This window comes from Heterocephalus glaber, unplaced genomic scaffold (assembly GCF_053883595.1).
Source record: "Heterocephalus glaber isolate CG9 unplaced genomic scaffold, H.glaber_assembly_v1.0 deba00001523, whole genome shotgun sequence".
Taxonomy (NCBI): Eukaryota; Metazoa; Chordata; class Mammalia; order Rodentia; family Bathyergidae; genus Heterocephalus; species Heterocephalus glaber.
The window spans coordinates 9,706,283-9,724,878 of record NW_028258327.1 but is presented as its reverse complement, the minus strand read 5'-3'; the positions used below and the strand labels follow the sequence as shown (position 1 = coordinate 9,724,878).

The 18,596-nt window shown below is 36.6% G+C and overlaps 1 long non-coding RNA gene and 1 pseudogene across 3 annotated transcripts in view; one reads left to right on the top strand and one right to left on the bottom strand.

The window, feature by feature from the left end:
• LOC106010867 (uncharacterized) overlaps positions 1-18,596 on the top strand; it is a 1,054,961-nt gene that overhangs the window by 337,678 nt on the left and 698,687 nt on the right. The window lies entirely within an intron of this gene.
• Positions 13,204-14,305, bottom strand: LOC106008777 (glutaredoxin-2, mitochondrial-like; annotated as a pseudogene).

The window sequence follows — 18,596 nt, the reverse complement described above, 5'->3', positions numbered from 1 at the left end:
TATCAAGGATCTCTCCTCTCTGCCTTTGGGGTAGGTTACTGCTATAACATCAAAAGAAGGCCAGAATTTTGGAAGGCTTATTAGTTAAGCTAGTGGTTACATACACATGTTAGATGCTGTAATGGCCTTAGGAAATAAATTTTAGATGTATTATATATATATATATATATATATATATATATATATATATATATGCTATGAGTATTGTTAAGATGATTATTCTTGTTTTAGTGGGTGGGCTGGTTTGGGGAGACAAAATGATTACTTCCAGTATGAAAAAGATTAAGTTTTATGTGTTTTATTTCTAGAGATTAATCTAATGACTTCATGTTTAGGTTGGTACATTTTGAACCAATTATTTAATTTTCATTGTTCTTTGATGAGCATTTGCTTGATTGGTTGAAGACTCGAAGAAAGTTGAATCATAAATTTACTCACTTTGAAGAAATAGCATAATTTGATTAATTCTATGTAAAGTTAAAGAGATTTTGTTTGAAAATAAGGAGTTGCTTGATCTTAGGAATTCAATCTCTATCACTTCCTATTAGGCATTTCTGGCCCACTATGTAAAACTTTCTGTCTTTCTCATTCTTTTTTCCTCCATGGTACTGGTATCATACAAGTCAGGCAAGTACTCTACCATTTCCCTTTTCATTTATAATTGATCCAACGTGGAAGAAAAATTCCCATACCACACACTACTCAGGCTTCTTGATGAAGTTTCATATCATGAATTTAGCAAGTTTGAATCCCTTTGGGAAGGTTGGAGAGGAAGTGTTTCTTGCTATACTTTCATACTCTTCATGTAGGAATGAAAATCCATCAAGTAAACTTAAAGATTAATCACTGTTTCCCATGAAATCGTGTTCCATTTATATAGCTTATGTTTTATTACACACACAAATTAAGGATTGTTTCAGGGAATAGATAGCTACTCAGGCTAACCTAAGTTAAAATTTTATTGTAAGGCTTCTTCAGAGTCTCAGGGGCCCTTGTAGTTTTGGTAAGAATTTTAATTTTTAGCCAGTCTTAATTTTAGGAGAAAAGTTAAAAATGAGAATACTCTTATTTTCTTCACAATTTTTGAGAGGAACATCTATGGCATTTACATGAATAATTAGAATAAGGTATGAAGGCTTTGTAAATAAATCAATTAGCAAGACCTTGTTAATTTAATTGACTTTAAATATTTCCTTCTCTAGTTTTTTAAAATCATGTTTTAAACATTAAAAAGTGATGGAACTTTATTTCAGATCAGTCATAGATTACATAGAATCACTTTTTTTCAATTTTCAAATCTCTTTTTGATAATTTGTGAGCTTATTTTTCAATGCTCCTCTCTGTTCATATTAGTATATCAGCTGTATTAGTTTCTCTTCCACAGGCATTTCTTGTTTTGATAGGGAAATTTATATTAAATGAATCAGAATTCTTTTCAGATTTTTAGGCATTATTTTTCTCTTGTTGAGGTCGATAAGAACCCTGGGACATTTTTATAGTGTTAATTCTTTTTCCTTTTTTTTTTTTTTGGTACTGGGGATCGAACTCGGGTCCTTGTGCTTGCGCAGCAGGTGGCGAAACCACTGAGCTAAATTCCAGGCCCCTATAGTATTAATTCTTGTATCTCCTTCTTGGTTTACTGACATTTTTTCAATGGAGTTTATTTTCTTAAAGATTACTGAGAAAAATAGGTAGAAAATAAATTTTTTCCCTTAAATATACCAGAAAATCTTTATTCTATGATTATACTTGATTTATTTTTAGTCACCCACTGAATATTAGGTTGAAAACAAATTATCATCAAAATTTTGAAGTTTTTTTTTCAATGTCTTATAGTTTTAGTATTTTTTCCAGAAACTTGACCCCATTCTTAGTCCAGATTTTGTGTTTTGGTTTTTCTCTTTCATGTTAAAAGATTTTTCCACATATTCTTTACCTTTAACAAAATAATTATCTCCATAGTTAAGCAATATCACTTTTTAAAATTTTATTTTATTGGTATATTTAAGCAATGTCATTTTAATATGTTGGGTATTTACTGGCATTTATCTAAACATTTTTCCTGATAGTGTAGAGATAGTTGGTGTAAGATCATGTTTAAACACAATTTTAACTTAATTGAAGAGTTACTTACTGCTCATATGTTATCTGCAAGATACTAACGTTTGGAAATCAAAATGTGCATGAAAAATCCTAGCATTAATGAGTTTTCATTATAAAAGAGAAAATTTAGGATGGTGCCATATAAAAAGTTTAAAAAATAATTTGTGCTGTAACAATTTTAAAACAAGGCTAGCCTACAAATTTATGGAAATAGAGAGGGTATTTTCTGAGAAATAAGCACTTAAATACACATTAAGGAATTGTGAAAAGAAGAAAAAAATCCAATATAAATGGATTAGTAAAAACAATAAGGAAAAAAAGAACTAATGCGTGTTTGATAATAGTAAGTAGTTTATTTGACTAGAGAGTAGAGAATATATAAGGATATGTGGAAGAAAGAGCTGGAAAAAGCTGGCTGAGTCAATTTGTAGAAGATAACGAATGTCAGGCTAAGGTAATTTTGCTTAATGAAGTAGTCAAGAAGGAGATGTTGAAGGTTCTAAGCTATGGAATACCAATATTTGAATCACAATAGAAGAATATTAATGATACAGTGGATTAGAAGAAGAGAAACAGGAAAAACACATTTTACAAAGCAATTCTTTTTTTTGGTTAAATATTTTATTGGTACATTTTAGGTATACAACAAAATTACATTTCTCATTGGAAATTGTACCTTTACATAATGCATCTTGGTTCATATTTTTTCCCCATTCCTAACCCTCCCTTCATGCCCTCCACCCTTCTCTATTTACAAATACTTTATTTCCAATTTTTTCCATTTCTCATCATTTTTCCTTTCCCTTCTTTCCTTTGCCCTGCCCCTCCCACTACCTCTACCCCTTTGGACCTTTTCTTCCTATTTTGCATTATCGATTATTCATTCTAATCATTGGTACATTTTATGTATACAATATAATGACATTCATCATTGGAAATTTGCACCTTTACATAATCTCTCTTGGTTCTTATTTTTCACCCTTGCCCAGCCCTCCCTTCAACCCCTCCAGTCCTCCCTATTTACAAAGATTTTGTTCCTAATTTTCCATTTTCTCATACTAATCCCATTCCCTTCTATCCTTTCCCCTAGCCCTTCTACTTTCTTCCCCTTTGCCCCTTTTCTTCCTATTTCACATTACCTATTATACATTTTAGTCCTTATTTACACTTTCAGTTTCTCACACCAGAGAAACTATTCGGTATTTATTCATGTGTGTCCTATTTGTTTCACTTAAGAGTATCACCTCAATGTGCATCCACTTAGTTATAAATGTCTCTAATTTCTCATTTTTTATGGCTGAGTAATACTCCATTTTATAAAAAAAAACCCCACATTTTCTTTATCCATTCCCAGTTGTTGGGAATTTGGGCTGTTTCCAAGTTTTAGCTATCACAAACTGTGCTGCTACGAACATGGGTGTACATATATCACTGTGGTATGATTCTTTTAATTCTTTGGGGAAGATCCCCAGCAGTGGAATAGTGGGGTCAAATGGGACTTCCAGTCCTAGTTCTTTGAGGTATCTCCATACTGATTTCCATAGTGGTTGCACCAGTCTACACTCCCACCAGCAGTGGAGCAGGGTTCCTCTTTCCCCACAGCCCCACCAGCATTTGTTATTGGTTGATTTCATGATAGCAGCCATTCTTCCTGGAGTGAAGTGGAATCTCAGCATTGTTTTCATTTGCATCTCTCGAATGACCAGTGACGTTGAACATTTTTTCATGTATTTATTTGCTATTTCTAACTCTTTGTCTGAGAAATGTCTGTTCATTTCAGATGCCCATTTTTCAATTGGGTCTTTAAATTTGGGAGGTCTGATCTTTTTAAGTTCTTTCTAGATTCGAGATAGTAGAGCTTTGTCTGAGGAAGAGCAGGTGAAGATTTTTTCCCACATTGTGGGTTGTCTCTTCACACTGCTGGTGGTTTCTCTTGCTGAGCAGAAGCCTTTAAATAAGAAGCGATCCCACTTGTTGGTTGTTTGTGCTAGTTCACGGGCAACTGAGGTTTTGCTCATAAAAGCTTTTCCTACACCGATGTCTTCAAGGGTTCTACCTAACCTCTGTTCCAACTGGTTCAGAGTTTCTATTTTAATATTTAGATCTTTAATCCATTTTGATTTTAGTTTAGTGCATGGTGAGAGATACAGGTCTAGTTTTAATCTTTGGCAAGTTGAAGCCCAATTTTTCCAGCACCCTTTATTAAAGAGGCTATTTTTCCTCCAGTGAGGGTGTTTGGCTCCTTTATTGAAGATGAGATGGGTGAGTGTGTCTGGTGTTGTTTCTGCATCTTCTAATCTGTTCCACTGGTCCTCAGGTCTGTTTCTTTGCCAGTACCATGCTGTTTTTATCACAGTAGCTTTGTAGTAGAATTGCAGGTTGGGGATTGTGATACCCCCTGCCATGTCTCTGTTACCTAGAATTGCTTTTGCTATTCTGGGTCTCTTCTTGTTCCAAATGAATTTTTGGATTGTTGTCTCAAGGTCCATGATGGATGCTGCTGGGATCTCAATTGGAATTGCATTAAATCTATATAGCAGTTTTGGAAGTATGGCCATTTTCACTATATTAATCCTTCCTACACAGGAGCAGGGGATGTATTTCCATTTTCTGATATCATCTTCAATCTCTTTTTTCAGAGCGCCATAGTTTTCAGAGAAGAGGTCTTTGATTTTTTCGTTAGGTTGATTCCTAGGTATTTCAGGTTTTTGAATGCTATTGGGAAAGGAATTATTTGCCCTATTTCTCTCTCAGTGAGTCTGTCATTGGTGTAGAGGAAAGCTATTGATTTTTGTGTGTTGATCTTGTAACCAGCTACTTGACTGAATTTGGTTATTAAGTCTAGCAGACTGTTGGTGGAGTTCTTGGGGTCTTCTATATAGAGTATCATGTCATCTGCAAATAATGACAATTTGACTTCTTCATTACCTATCTTTATTCCTTTTATTTCTTTCCCTTGTCTAATTGGCGTGGCTAATGTTTCCAGAACTATATTGAACAAGAGTGGTGATAGTGGACATCCTTGTCTTGTTCCTGATTTTAGTGTGAAGGATTTCAGTTTTTGACCATTTAGTATGATATTGGCTGTTGGTTTTTCATAGATGGCTTCTATCAGTTTGAGGTAGAGACCATCTATTCCAATTTTTTGTAGGGTTTTTATCATAAATGCATGTTGGATTTTGTCAAATGCTTTTTCTGTGTCTATGGAGATAATCATATGGTTTTTGTCCTTGGCTCTATTGATATAGTGTATTACATTCATTGATTTTCATATATTGAACCATCCCTGCATCCCTGGGATGAATTCTACTTGATCAGGGTGTATGATCTTCTTGATGATCTTCTTCATTCTGTTTGCCATTATCTTATTAAGGATTTTTGCATCTATGTTCATTTAGGGTTAGAAACACTAATGTACTTAAAATTAATATTGGCAGGCTTTAATCTATTTACTTGACACTTCCAAGAATGCAATTAAAGAAACTCAATAAATTTAAAATAGACACAGGAAAGAATTAAAAGGTACATTCCACCAATGAAGTCTCTTTTAGGAAGTTAAAAAAAAAAGAAAAAAATATATAAAGGTCTAATTTTGCTTTCACTGATACTGTATCCTGAGCTCTTTGAGAACCAAAACACTAGTACTCAAAATTTTGGGATGTATCTTACAGTTCAGCACTTCAAATTCCTTCTTTCTTACAGCCTAAAAAATATGGTTAATAGGCGTATTTACTTTTCCCCAGCAGGGTATGAAGGCCTTGCTCATTTGTACTTCTCTTGTTTCTCCAGAGTAACCTGCACAACATTAGTCATGTGGCAGATGATCAAGGAAAACATGTCGTTTCATCTATTGAACCCTACAAGGTAGGGCTCTCAATACATAATAGCGTGTCTTAGTACCTATACCTAACACTTGTTCCTGCTACTGAGGCAAGTAAAAATTTTTCCCTATGGTTTAATGGCTCTAAATTCTAGAAAAGTCCAAATTTGTTATGAAATAATATCTGACAATATCCACACATGGTACCTCTGCTCCACTCTAAAGTATATGAAAAAGAAGTAATTGGGCAATAAAAAAAAAGAATAAAAAGCAAAGTGTTGAGATAATGCCTATTGTAGAGCAAACATTTATGTGTCTTCTTCATAACCTTCCTCTTAAAGAGCAGCAATATTTTTTCAATATTGAAACTAATTTGAATGTTTTGATTCCCTTCCTACTTTGAAAGAAACATGGGATAAAGAGCAGATAAGTGGTCGCTCAGAACACACAGAATCAGCCTGCTGCAGACAGGCAGGTCTACCCATGCCCTACAAAGGTCCTCAGTCTCTCAGAAGACACCGAATCACCCGGCTGCAGACAGGCAGCCACCTGGTTCCACACTACAAAGACGCAGAGGACACCAGACCACCAGACCAAGGTACTGAGTCACGCTGTTCCCGGCCCAGAGGTAGGGGCTTCTGAGGCATCGTCCCACTGCTCCTGGTCCAGAGGAAAGGGCTTCCTGGTCATCATCCCTCCCGCTGCTCGCAGCCCAGAGGAAAGGGCTTTTGGGCCACCTGCTGTCCCGCTGCTCCTGGCCAAGAGGAAGGGGCTTCCAGGTCACAAGCCCTCCTGCTGCTGCCAGCCCACAGGAAAGGGCTTTTGGGTCACCATCCCTTATGTTGCTCCCCGCTCCTGTCCCACCTCACCCAGCTCAGAGGAGGTAATCCATGCAGGTGCTAACAGCCCCCGCCCCAGTCGAAATGAGAAAACACGTAAATAAGTCTCAAAACCAGACTTCCAGATCACCTACAGCCACCCCAAAGGGAAATGAGGTGGAACACTCTGATACTCAACCACCTGGACCCACTGAACTGGCAACGAAAGGGGATCTGGAAAAAATGAAATCAGAAATAATTTCTCAGATCACAGGAGAAATTGTGCCCCTGGTGCAAGACATGATTAATACATCTAGACAGGAGCTCAGGAACATGATGGAATCCCAACATAAGAAACAAATGGAATCCATAAAACAGATGCAAATAGATTTCCAGGACATGAAAAACTCCACTGAAAGTCTACACAGCAGAATGAGCCAATGTGAGGACAGAATTTCAGATATAGAAGATAAGATTGCAATTAGTGACCAGGAAAAGAAAAATTGCTTCAAAATTATAAGGGAACATGAGAAATCAATCCAGCAGCTGCTAGATGATACAAAGAAGAATAACATAAGACTGATTGGGCTCAATGAAGAAACAGGAGAGAGTGCAGATGACATAAAAAATCTCTTCACAGAAATAATGGCAGAAAACTTCCCAAGCAGGGGAAAAGAGCTTGACATACAGATAAGTGAGGCATATAGGACTCCAAATAGCCTTGATCAAAAAAATCTACACATAGGCATATAATTGTTAAGATTCCAGAAACACAACAGAAGAACAAAGTTCTACAAGCAGTTAGAGAAAAGAAACAAATCACATACAAAGGAAAGCCCATCAGAATCACAGCAGACTTCTCAACACAAACCATCAAGGCAAGAAGAGCTTGGAGTGACATATTCCAAGCCCTGAAAGAAAACAGCCTCCAACCCAGATTGATGTACCCTGCAAAACTATCTTTCAAAATGGATGGAGAAATAAGATACTTTCATGACAAAGAGCACCTTAGGAACTTCGTGAATACCAAACCAGCACTCCAAAGAATTTTACACAATATCCTAGGAACAGACATTGAGGATCACAGCCCCAGGAAGCAAAGCAGAATGAACCCATCTGGCATGACAAGAAATTAAATGTAAAGGGGGAGAACCCAACAAAAAGAAAAAGTCATGGCAATGACAAGTCAATACGTTTCAGTTATAACCATCAAAGTTAATGGGCTCGATTCACCAACCAAAAGAAATAGAATGGCAGAATAGGTCAAGAAGCAAAATCCAACAATATGCTGCATACAAGAAACACACTTAATTCAAAAGGAAACTCATAGACTGAAAGTTAAAGGGTGGAAAACAATACTCCATGCAACAGGAACCCAAAAAAAAGCAGGAGTAGCTATCCTCTTGGCAGATCAAGTAGATTTCAAACCAACACTGATGAAGAGAGATGAAGAAGGACACTACATCCTTGTAAAGGGAAGAATCCAAGAGGAAGAGATGACAATCATGAATATATATGCACCAAACACTAGTGCACCCAACTATATAAAACAAATACTAACGGACATGAAAAGTCATATATGCACTAATACAATTGTAGTGGGGGCCCTCAACACCCCCCTGTCACAAATAGATAGATCAACTAGACTAAAAATAAGTAATGAAATACTAGAACTCAATTGAACTCTTGAACAAATGAACTTAACAGATGTTTACAGAGTCTTCCACCCCACAAAATCAGAATACACATTCTTCTCAGCTGCACATGGGTCATTCTCCAAAATAGACCACATACTCACACATAGAACATGTTTAAGGAAGTGCAAAGGAATTGAAGTTATCTCCTGTATATTATCAGACCATAGTGCAATGAAATTGGAGATCCATAGCAAAAGAAACTAGAAAAATTTCATAAACACATGGAAATTGAACAACACACTTCTGAATAACCAATGGGTCACAGAGGAAATTAAAGAAGAAGTCAGACAGTTCCTTCAATTAAATGACAATGACAATACAGCATATCGGAATCTATGGGACACAATGAAAACAGTCTTACGAGGGAAATTCATAGCAGTGAATCCGCACATGAGGAAAACAGAACGAGCCCAATTAAACAACCTGATGCTGAACCTCAAGCTTCTAGAAAAAGAAGAGCAGGATAATCCCAAAGCTCATACAAGAGAGGAAATTATAAAGATCAGAGGAGAAATCAATGCAATGGAGACTAAGAGAACGATACAAAAAATCAATGAAGCCAAGAGTTGGTTCTTCAAAAGAATCAACAAAATGGACAAACCTGCAGTCAACCTTGTCAGAAAAAGGAAAGAAAAGGCCCAAATCCATGCAATGAGGAATGAAAAGGGTGAAATCACAACAGACCCAGCAGAAATCCAGAGGATCATCAATACCTACTTCCAGAACCTATATGCCAACAAGATGGACAACACAGAAGAAATGGACAGATTCCTACATACATAGGAATTACCAAAGTTGAACGAAGAAGACCTAAAAATTCTGAACAACCCAATATCAACCCATGAAATTGAAAAGGTAATTAAAAACTTATCAACTAAGAAAAGCCCAGGCCCTGATGGCTTCACTGCTGAATTCTACAAGACATTTAGAGAGGAACTGCTGCCACTACTGTTTAAACTCTTCAATGAAATTGAAAGGAAAGCAATACTCCCAAATTCATTCCTGGAAGCAAGCATCACCTTGATCCCCAAAGCAGAGAAAGACCAAACTGAAAAAGAGAGCTATAGGCCAATCTCACTAATGAACATAGATGCAAAAATCCTTAGTAAGATACTGGCAAACAGAATGCAGAAGATCATCAAGAAGATCATACACCCTGATCAAGTGGGATTCATCCCAGGGATGCAGGGATGGTTCAATATACACAAATCAATCAATGTAATACACTATATCAATAGAGCCAAGGACAAAAACCATATGATTATCTCCATAGACGCAGAAAAAGCATTTGACAAAATCCAGCATGCATTTATGATAAAAACCCTACAAAAAATTGGAATAGATGGTCTCTACCTCAAACTGATAGAAGCCATCTATGAAAAACCAACAGCCAATATCATACTAAATGGTCAAAAACTGAAATCGTTCACCCTGAAATCAGGAACAAGACAAGGATGTCCACTGTCACCACTCTTGTTCAATGTAGTTCTGGAAACATTAGCCACGGCAACTAGACAAGAGAAAGAAATAAAAGGAATAAAGATAGGTAATGAAGAAGTCAAATTGTCATTATTTGCAGATGACATGATACTCTATATAGAAGACCCCAAGAACTCCACCAACAGTCTGCTAGACTTAATAACCAAATTCAGTCAAGTAGCTGGTTGCAAGGTCAACACACAAAAATCAATAGCTTTCCTCTACACCAATGACAGACTCACTGAGAGAGAAATAGGGCAAATAATTCCTTTCCCAATAGCATCCAAAAACCTGAAATACCTAGGAATCATCCTAACAAAAGAAATCAAAGACCTCTTCTCTGAAAACTATGGCACTCTGAAAAGAGAGATTGAAGATGATATCAGAAAATGGACAGACATCCCCTGCTCCTGGGTAGGAAGGATTAATACAGTGAAAATGGCCATACTTCCAAAACTGCTATATAGATTTATTGCAATTCCAGTTGAGATCCCAGCAGCATACTTCATAGACCTCGAGAAAACAATCCAAAAATTCATTTGGAACAAGAAGAGACCCAGAATAGCAAAAGCAATTCTAGGTAACAGAGACATGGCAGGGGGTATCACAATCCCCAACCTGCAACTCTACTACAAAGCTACTGTGATAAAAACAGCAGGGTACTGGCAAAGGAACAGACCTGAGGACCAGTGGAACAGATTAGAAGATGCAGAAACAACGCCAGACACAGTCATCTTATCTTCGACAAAGGAGCTGAACACCCTCACTGGAGGAAAGATAGCCTCTTTAATAAATAGTGCTGGAAAAATTGGGCTTCAACTTGCCAAAGATTAAAACTAGACCTGTATCTCTCACCATGCACTAAACTAAAATCAAAATGGATTAAAGATCTAAATATTAAAATAGAAACTCTGAACCAGTTGGAACAGAGGTTAGGTAGAACCCTTGAAGACATCGGTGTAGGAAAAGCTTTTATGAGCAAAACCTCAGTTGCCTGTGAACTAGCACAAACAACCAACAAGTGGGATCACTTCTTATTTAAAGGCTTCTGCCCAGCAAGAAAAACCACCAGCAGTGTGAAGAGACAACCCACAATGTGGGAAAAAATCTTCACCTGCTCTTCCTCAGACAAAGGTCTACTATCTCGAATCTAGAAAGAACTTAAAAAGATCAGACCTCCCAAATTTAAAGACCCAATCCAAAAATGGGCATCTGAAATGAACAGATATTTCTCAGACAAAGATGCAGAAATAGCAAATAAATACATGAAAAAATGTTCAACATCACTGGTCATTCGAGAGATGCAAATGAAAACAATGCTGAGATTCCACTTCACTCCAGAAAGAATGGCTGCTATCATGAAATCAACCAATAACCAATGCTGGCGGGGCTGTGGGGAAAGAGGAACCCTGCTCCACTGCTGGTGGGAGTGTAGACTGGTGCAAGCACTGTGGAAATCAGTATGGAGATACCTCAAAGAACTAGGACTGGAGGTCCCATTTGACCCCACTATTCCACTGCTGGGGATCTTCCCCAAAGAATTAAAAGAATCGTACCACAGTGATATATGTGCACCCATGTTCATAGCAGCACAGTTTGTAATAGCTAAAACTTGGAAACAGCCCAAATGCCCATCAACTGGAGACTGGATAAAGAAAATGTGGTTTTTTAAAATAAAATGGAGTACTACTCAGCCATAAAAAATGAGAAATTAGAGACATTTATAGCTAAGTGGATGCACATTGAGGTGATACTCTTAAGTGAAATAAATAGGACACACATGAAAAAATACTGAATAGTTTCTCTGGTGTGGGAAACTGAAAGTGTAAATAAGGACTAAATGTATAATAGGTAATGTGAAATAGGAAGAAAAGGGGCAAAGGGGAAGGAAGTGGGAGGGCTAGGGGAAAGGATAGAAGGGAATGGGATTAATATGAGAAAATGGAAAAATAGGAACAAAATCTTTGTAAATAGGGAGGACTGGAGGGGTTGAAGGGAGGGCTGGGCAAGGGTGAAAAATAAGAACCAAGAGAGACTATGTAAAGGTGCAAATTTCTTATGATGAATGTCATTATATTGTATACCTAAAATGTACCGATGATTAGAATGAATAATCGATAATGCAAAATAGGAAGAAAAGGTCCAAAGGGGTAGGGGTAGTGGGAGGGGCAGGGGAAAGGAAAGAAGGGAAAGGAAAAATGATGAGATATGGAAAAAATGGAAATAAAGCCTTTGTAAATAGGGAAGGGTGGAGGGCATGAAGGATGGGCTAGGCATGGGGAAAAAATAAGAACCAAGATGCATTATGTAAAGCTATAATTCCCAATGAGAAATGTAATTGTGTTGTATACCTACAATGTACCAATAAAAGAATTTAATTAAAAAAATATTAAATAAATTCAAAATCTGAACATAAAAATTAAGAACAATCACCCTGGTCCTCTAGTTCTCTACCAGTCTAGAAAGAGTTGATAAAAGATGTATCCTTCACAGCTGAGGATTATCAATCTGCTCCATATTTCTATACATTGAAGTAACCTCCCTTTACCTTTAATATATAAATATCAAATATAGACAGGTGTGGTGGCACACACCTGTAATCCCAGCATTTCGGAGACTGAGGTAGGAGGATTGCCATGAGTTTGAGGCCAGCATGGGCTACATAGTGAGTTCAAGGCCAGCCTCAATTACAGAATGAGACCCTGTCTCAAAGTTTATAAATAAATTAATAAATAAATAAAAAATATAATTAACAATGATGGTATACAATTACAATTTTGTCTTTCTCATGGGTAACAAATTTCCTCTACTTTCTAACAAATATTTTACAACACAGCAAACGTAAAATTTCTAATGACATAATGAAAAATAAAGGATTAAGATGCTTCATTTTCTGTTTCATTCCAATGTTACAACAAATGAATTATCACATGGCACATAGTTTAAACTCTTGCTTTATCAAGGATTCTTAATTGCAATTTAAGTCTATTTGTCCCAAATTCCCTAGAAAACAGAAGCACTCACTCTATGGAAATCCATTTTCCTCCCACCTCTAAGGAAGTTTTCTCAGCATCTGGTAATCTTCCCCCATACGATTCTGGGAATGAAGTAGGGAAATATTTCGTGTAGTAAGCACTTAAAAAAATTCTTGATAGGAAGCTAGAAAACTGACTGAACTAACAAAGCAATGAAAATATTTTAAATTATTCTAAAATAAGACTTCCTGTAGGATAAATCTTGTTTGCTAAATTTAACAGAAATGAAATAAGTTTAAATAGTGGTCCCAGAATAGCAGAATATCAACATTAGAAATGTCGTCAGGGACTATCTTGGTTCATTTTGTGTCGCTGTAACAAAACACCTGATAATAAGTAATTAATGATGAACAGATTCACTTCTCACAGCTCTGGAGACTGAGAAGCACAAGATCAAGTGGCACACTCCTGGCAAGGGCTTTCTTGCTGCATCATCCCATTATAATAAGTGGAAGAACAATACAGCTCATGCACTTTTTTTAAAGTAACACTGATGAACTAGTGGAAGCAGTTTCCCTTCTTTATGAAGCCTGTGAGTGTCAGTTGTATCTCCAATAAAAGTTCCACTGACAGGGCTGGGGATTTAGTTCAGTGGTTTTGCTGCCTGCTATGCAAGGGCAAAGACCGGAGTTCGATCCCAGGTACCAAAAAAAAAAAAAAAAAAAAAAAAGTTCCACCTACAAATATTCTTGGAATGGTTCTTTCACCAGTCATTTTGTTAAAAAAGCATCTTGAAATTGGCTCCTGTATTTTAGCATGTCCAGTTCCACCACTTTATAATTAACATTCAAGTCTTGGAAAATCTTTTTTGCCATTATATAGTAAGAACAGGATGCTTTTGAGAAAATCACCACACAATTATCCGAAATTGCTTCTTGGATCTGGTTCACAGGCGTAGTTGCTGACTTCCCCAAAGATGATGTGCTTTTCTCCATCCCAGAATCCGGAGTTCCTCCAGGTCCCACTGCCCCGCGGGGCTGCCCCGCTGAGGCGCCCTGGCTCCACACCAGCCAGGACCCCACCAATGCAGGCTTGGAGCCAGGACAGTCAGACCTCCCTGCCGGAGCCAGAGAGCAAGGAAGTTGTATCGTTAGTAGGCACTACATTCCATGGCCTTAGGTAGTAACTAATCAGCTGTTTTATAACTGGTGCTCATATTCTCTTGATATTTAACCCTTTATGGCAATCAGGTCTCATTTCTTTTAAGAAAATTCAGGTAATTTGTGTGTGTGTGTGTTAATAGAGTAGTTTTTCTAGCTTCTATGAGTTAAAAGTCCATTGGATTTTTATTTTTTTATTGGTATACGTTAGTACATAATAATCACATTTTTGTGTGGAGTTGGTACATGTAAATAATGCATTTCAATTCTTTTTTTCATCCCCTTCCCCTCCTCTCCCTCCATCACTTGGCTGTGTTCCCCCTGGAAAAAGATCTGTCTCCTTACTTCCTATTGTCTTTTATTTTGTTCATTACTTATATTTTGGGCTTCTTATAGAAGAGAAAGGATGTGATATTTAAGCTTGTATGTCTGATTTATTTCATTTAGCATTATACTCTCAGGGTGCATTCATTTTTCCAACAAGAAGGATAAACTTGAGATTCTCATTTTTGAGTATTCATCTGTAATTATTACTGATAAATTATATATTTGTCATAAATAAATCTGTTACTGATAACAGAAACTAACTCAGCTATTTTAAACAAAAAGAAATGAAACTTTAAGAAAAAGTAGCTACTTATAAAATGTTTGGAATTTAGGAGGGTCAAGAGGTGGTTTGGTCCTGCAGGGAGACTCCCAGAATAGTGTTGTATAACAATTCTGCCATGGAAGTCACAAACTGATACAATTTAGAGGCTGGGGAATCAAGAAGCTACCATCAGAACTGTAAACTTCAGAGCCATGTCACACCTACTTGACTTGACCCAGAACAAATAAAGTCATCCCAAATTCTCTGCCACTTTAGTTAGTGCTAAATTTAAGCAATACTCAAGGCTATCTAATTACACTTAAACTTTACCCAGACTTCTATGTAGAATAAAATATAGGAAATATAGTTTTAGCTCATTTGCTTCTGTAACAAAAACTGTGATAAATATTTATCTCAGTTATTGTAGTAAACATTCAGGGTGCTAATTATTTTTTTCTCATTAACTTTATTGGTACATTTTAGGTATGCAGCACAGTTACATTCATCATTGGGATCTTGTTCCATTACATGAGTCTCTTGGTTCTTATTTTTTTTCCCCTTCCCTTGCCCTCTCTTCACCCCCTCCACCCTTCCCTATTTGCAAAGACCTTGTTTCCATTTTTTTCCTCTTCTCATATTTTTTCCTTTCCCTTTTTTCCCTTCCTCTACCCCTCCCAATTCCCCTGCTCTTTTAGACCTTTTCTTCCTGTTACACAATATAAGTTAGACAATTTTTTAAAATTACAATATTAAGATCTAGGAGACATTGCCACAGGTTTTACAGAATTGAAAAGAAAGCATATTACAAAAATCTTTTTTGAAATAAATTTGGCAACTTCTGAGAAGTAACTTAGAAGACAAATTATTTCTATAAAGAAAATATATATCATTTGAGTGCTCTGATGTTTGAGGTAGAATCATGCCTATGTTATCTTTATTTAATATCCATTTTGGCAGAAAGTGATTTTTATGCACATGCATTTGATTTCAAATTGTCCTAATGCCAGATGTCTAAAGATTTTTGTAGTTAGTGTAGTCACCTTACTGTAATTCTTATGCAGCTACCTATAGTGATGTTATTTTCTTATTTTATGGAGTATTGCAACAAATTACAAAATTCTGTGCCTTTTCCATTTGTTAAACCAATTTTAATATTCCAAAGATAATTAGAGGAGCCTAAGAATATATTGAATAAGAAAAATACATTGTTCTTTGATGTCCTACTATGTTCATAGAATTTTAGGTTCAATATTTTCTCTGGTCAGTCATAACTACTTGTAACTGTTTTAATAAAGAGTGCCTTGTTTATTAAAGTATTATATCTAAAATGTACCAATATACTTAATTAATTAAAATAATATAAGATAAAAAGTATATGATAAACAGTGTAATGATCCATAGATATTTAGATAAGTAATAATGAAATGATTGTAATAATGAAATGATTGTAAATGCAAACTCAAACTAAAGCTCTTAAATATTGATCAACCTGTTGACAAAATGTACAGATGTGAAAGAAACAGTACTTCTAAAATATTGAGCTTTCATAGAAGGTTAAGGTTAGAAGGGATCTTAATGACTATCCACTTAAACTTCTTATTTCATACACAAGGATGCTGAGAAATAGAACTGAAAATTGCCTACTCATAACATTGGTTGTCAGACCAAAATCAGCAGTCATTCCCTTTGAAGTACAATTTAGTCCTGAGCTACAATTACTATAAACATAATTTTCTTTTAATATTGTTAGTATTCATCACTTCTCTGCTCTTTTTTTTTTAATTCTTTTATTGGTACATTGTAGGTATACAACACAATTACATTTCTCATTGGGAATTATAGCTTTACATAATGCATCTTGGTTCTTATTTTTTCCCCATGCCTAGCCCATCCTTCATGCCCTCCACCCTTCCCTATTTACAAAGGCTTTATTTCCATTTTTTCCATATCTCATCATTTTTCCTTTCCCTTCTTTCCTTTCCCCTGCCCCTCCCACTACCCCTACCCCTTTGGACCTTTTCTTCCTATTTTGCATTATCGATTATTCATTCTAATCATCGGTACATTTTAGGTATACAATATAATGACATTCATCATAAGAAATTTGCACCTTTACATAGTCTCTCTTGGTTCTTATTTTTCACCCTTGCCCAGCCCTCCCTTCAACCCCTCCAGTCCTCCCTATTTACAAAGATTTTGTTCCTATTTTTCCATTTTCTCATATTAATCCCATTCCCTTCTATCCTTTCCCCTAGCCCTCCCACTTCCTTCCCCTTTGCCCCTTTTCTTCCTATTTCACATTACCTATTATACATTTAGTCCTTATTTACACTTTCAGTTTCCCACACCAGAGAAACTATTCAGTATTTTTTCATGTGTGTCCTATTTATTTCACTTAAGAGTATCACCTCAATGTGCATCCACTTAGCTATAAATGTCTCTAATTTCTCATTTTTTATGGCTGAGTAGTACTCCATTTTATTTTAAAAAACCACATTTTCTTTATCCAGTCTCCAGTTGATGGGCATTTGGGCTGTTTCCAAGTTTTAGCTATTACAAACTGTGCTGCTATGAACATGGGTGCACATATATCACTGTGGTACGATTCTTTTAATTCTTTGGGGAAGATCCCCAGCAGTGGAATAGTGGGGTCAAATGGGACCTCCAGTCCTAGTTCTTTGAGGTATCTCCATACTGATTTCCACAGTGCTTGCACCAGTCTACACTCCCACCAGCAGTGGAGCAGGGTTCCTCTTTCCCCACAGCCCCGCCAGCATTGGTTATTGGTTGATTTCATGATAGCAGCCATTCTTTCTGGAGTGAAGTGGAATCTCAGCATTGTTTTCATTTGCATCTCTCGAATGACCAGTGATGTTGAACATTTTTTCATGTATTTATTTGCTATTTCTGCATCTTTGTCTGAGAAATATCTGTTCATTTCAGATGCCCATTTTTGGATTGGGTCTTTAAATTTGGGAGGTCTGATCTTTTTAAGTTCTTTCTAGATTCGAGATAGTAGACCTTTGTCTGAGGAAGAGCAGGTGAAGATTTTTTCCCACATTGTGGGTTGTCTCTTCACACTGCTGGTGGTTTTTCTTGCTGGGCAGAAGCCTTTAAATAAGAAGTGATCCCACTTGTTGGTTGTTTGTGCTAGTTCACAGGCAACTGAGGTTTTGCTCATAAAAGCTTTTCCTACACCGATGTCTTCAAGGGTTCTACCTAACCTCTGTTCCAACTGGTTCAGAGTTTCTATTTTAATATTTAGATCTTTAATCCATTTTGATTTTAGTTTAGTGCATGGTGAGAGATACAGGTCTAGTTTTAATCTTTGGCAAGTTGAAGCCCAATTTTTCCAGCACTATTTATTAAAGAGGCTATCTTTCCTCCAGTGAGGGTGTTCAGCTCCTTTGTCGAAGATAAGATGACTGTGTCTGGCGTTGTTTCTGCATCTTCTAATCTGTTCCACTGGTCCTCAGGTCTGTTCCTTTGCCAGTACCCTGCTGTTTTTATCACAGTAGCTTTGTAGTAGAGTTGCAGGTTGGGGATTGTGATACCCCCTGCCATGTCTCTGTTACCTAGAATTGCTTTTGCTATTCTGGGTCTCTTCTTGTTCCAAATGAATTTTTGGATTGTTTTCTCGAGGTCTATGAAGTATGCTGCTGGGATCTCAACTGGAATTGCAATAAATCTATATAGCAGTTTTGGAAGTATGGCCATTTTCACTGTATTAATCCTTCCTACCCAGGAGCAGGGGATGTCTGTCCATTTTCTGATATCATCTTCAATCTCTCTTTTCAGAGTGCCATAGTTTTCAGAGAAGAGGTCTTTGATTTCTTTTGTTAGGATGATTCCTAGGTATTTCAGGTTTTTGGATGCTATTGGGAAAGGAATTATTTGCCCTATTTCTCTCTCAGTGAGTCTGTCATTGGTGTAGAGGAAAGCTATTGATTTTTGT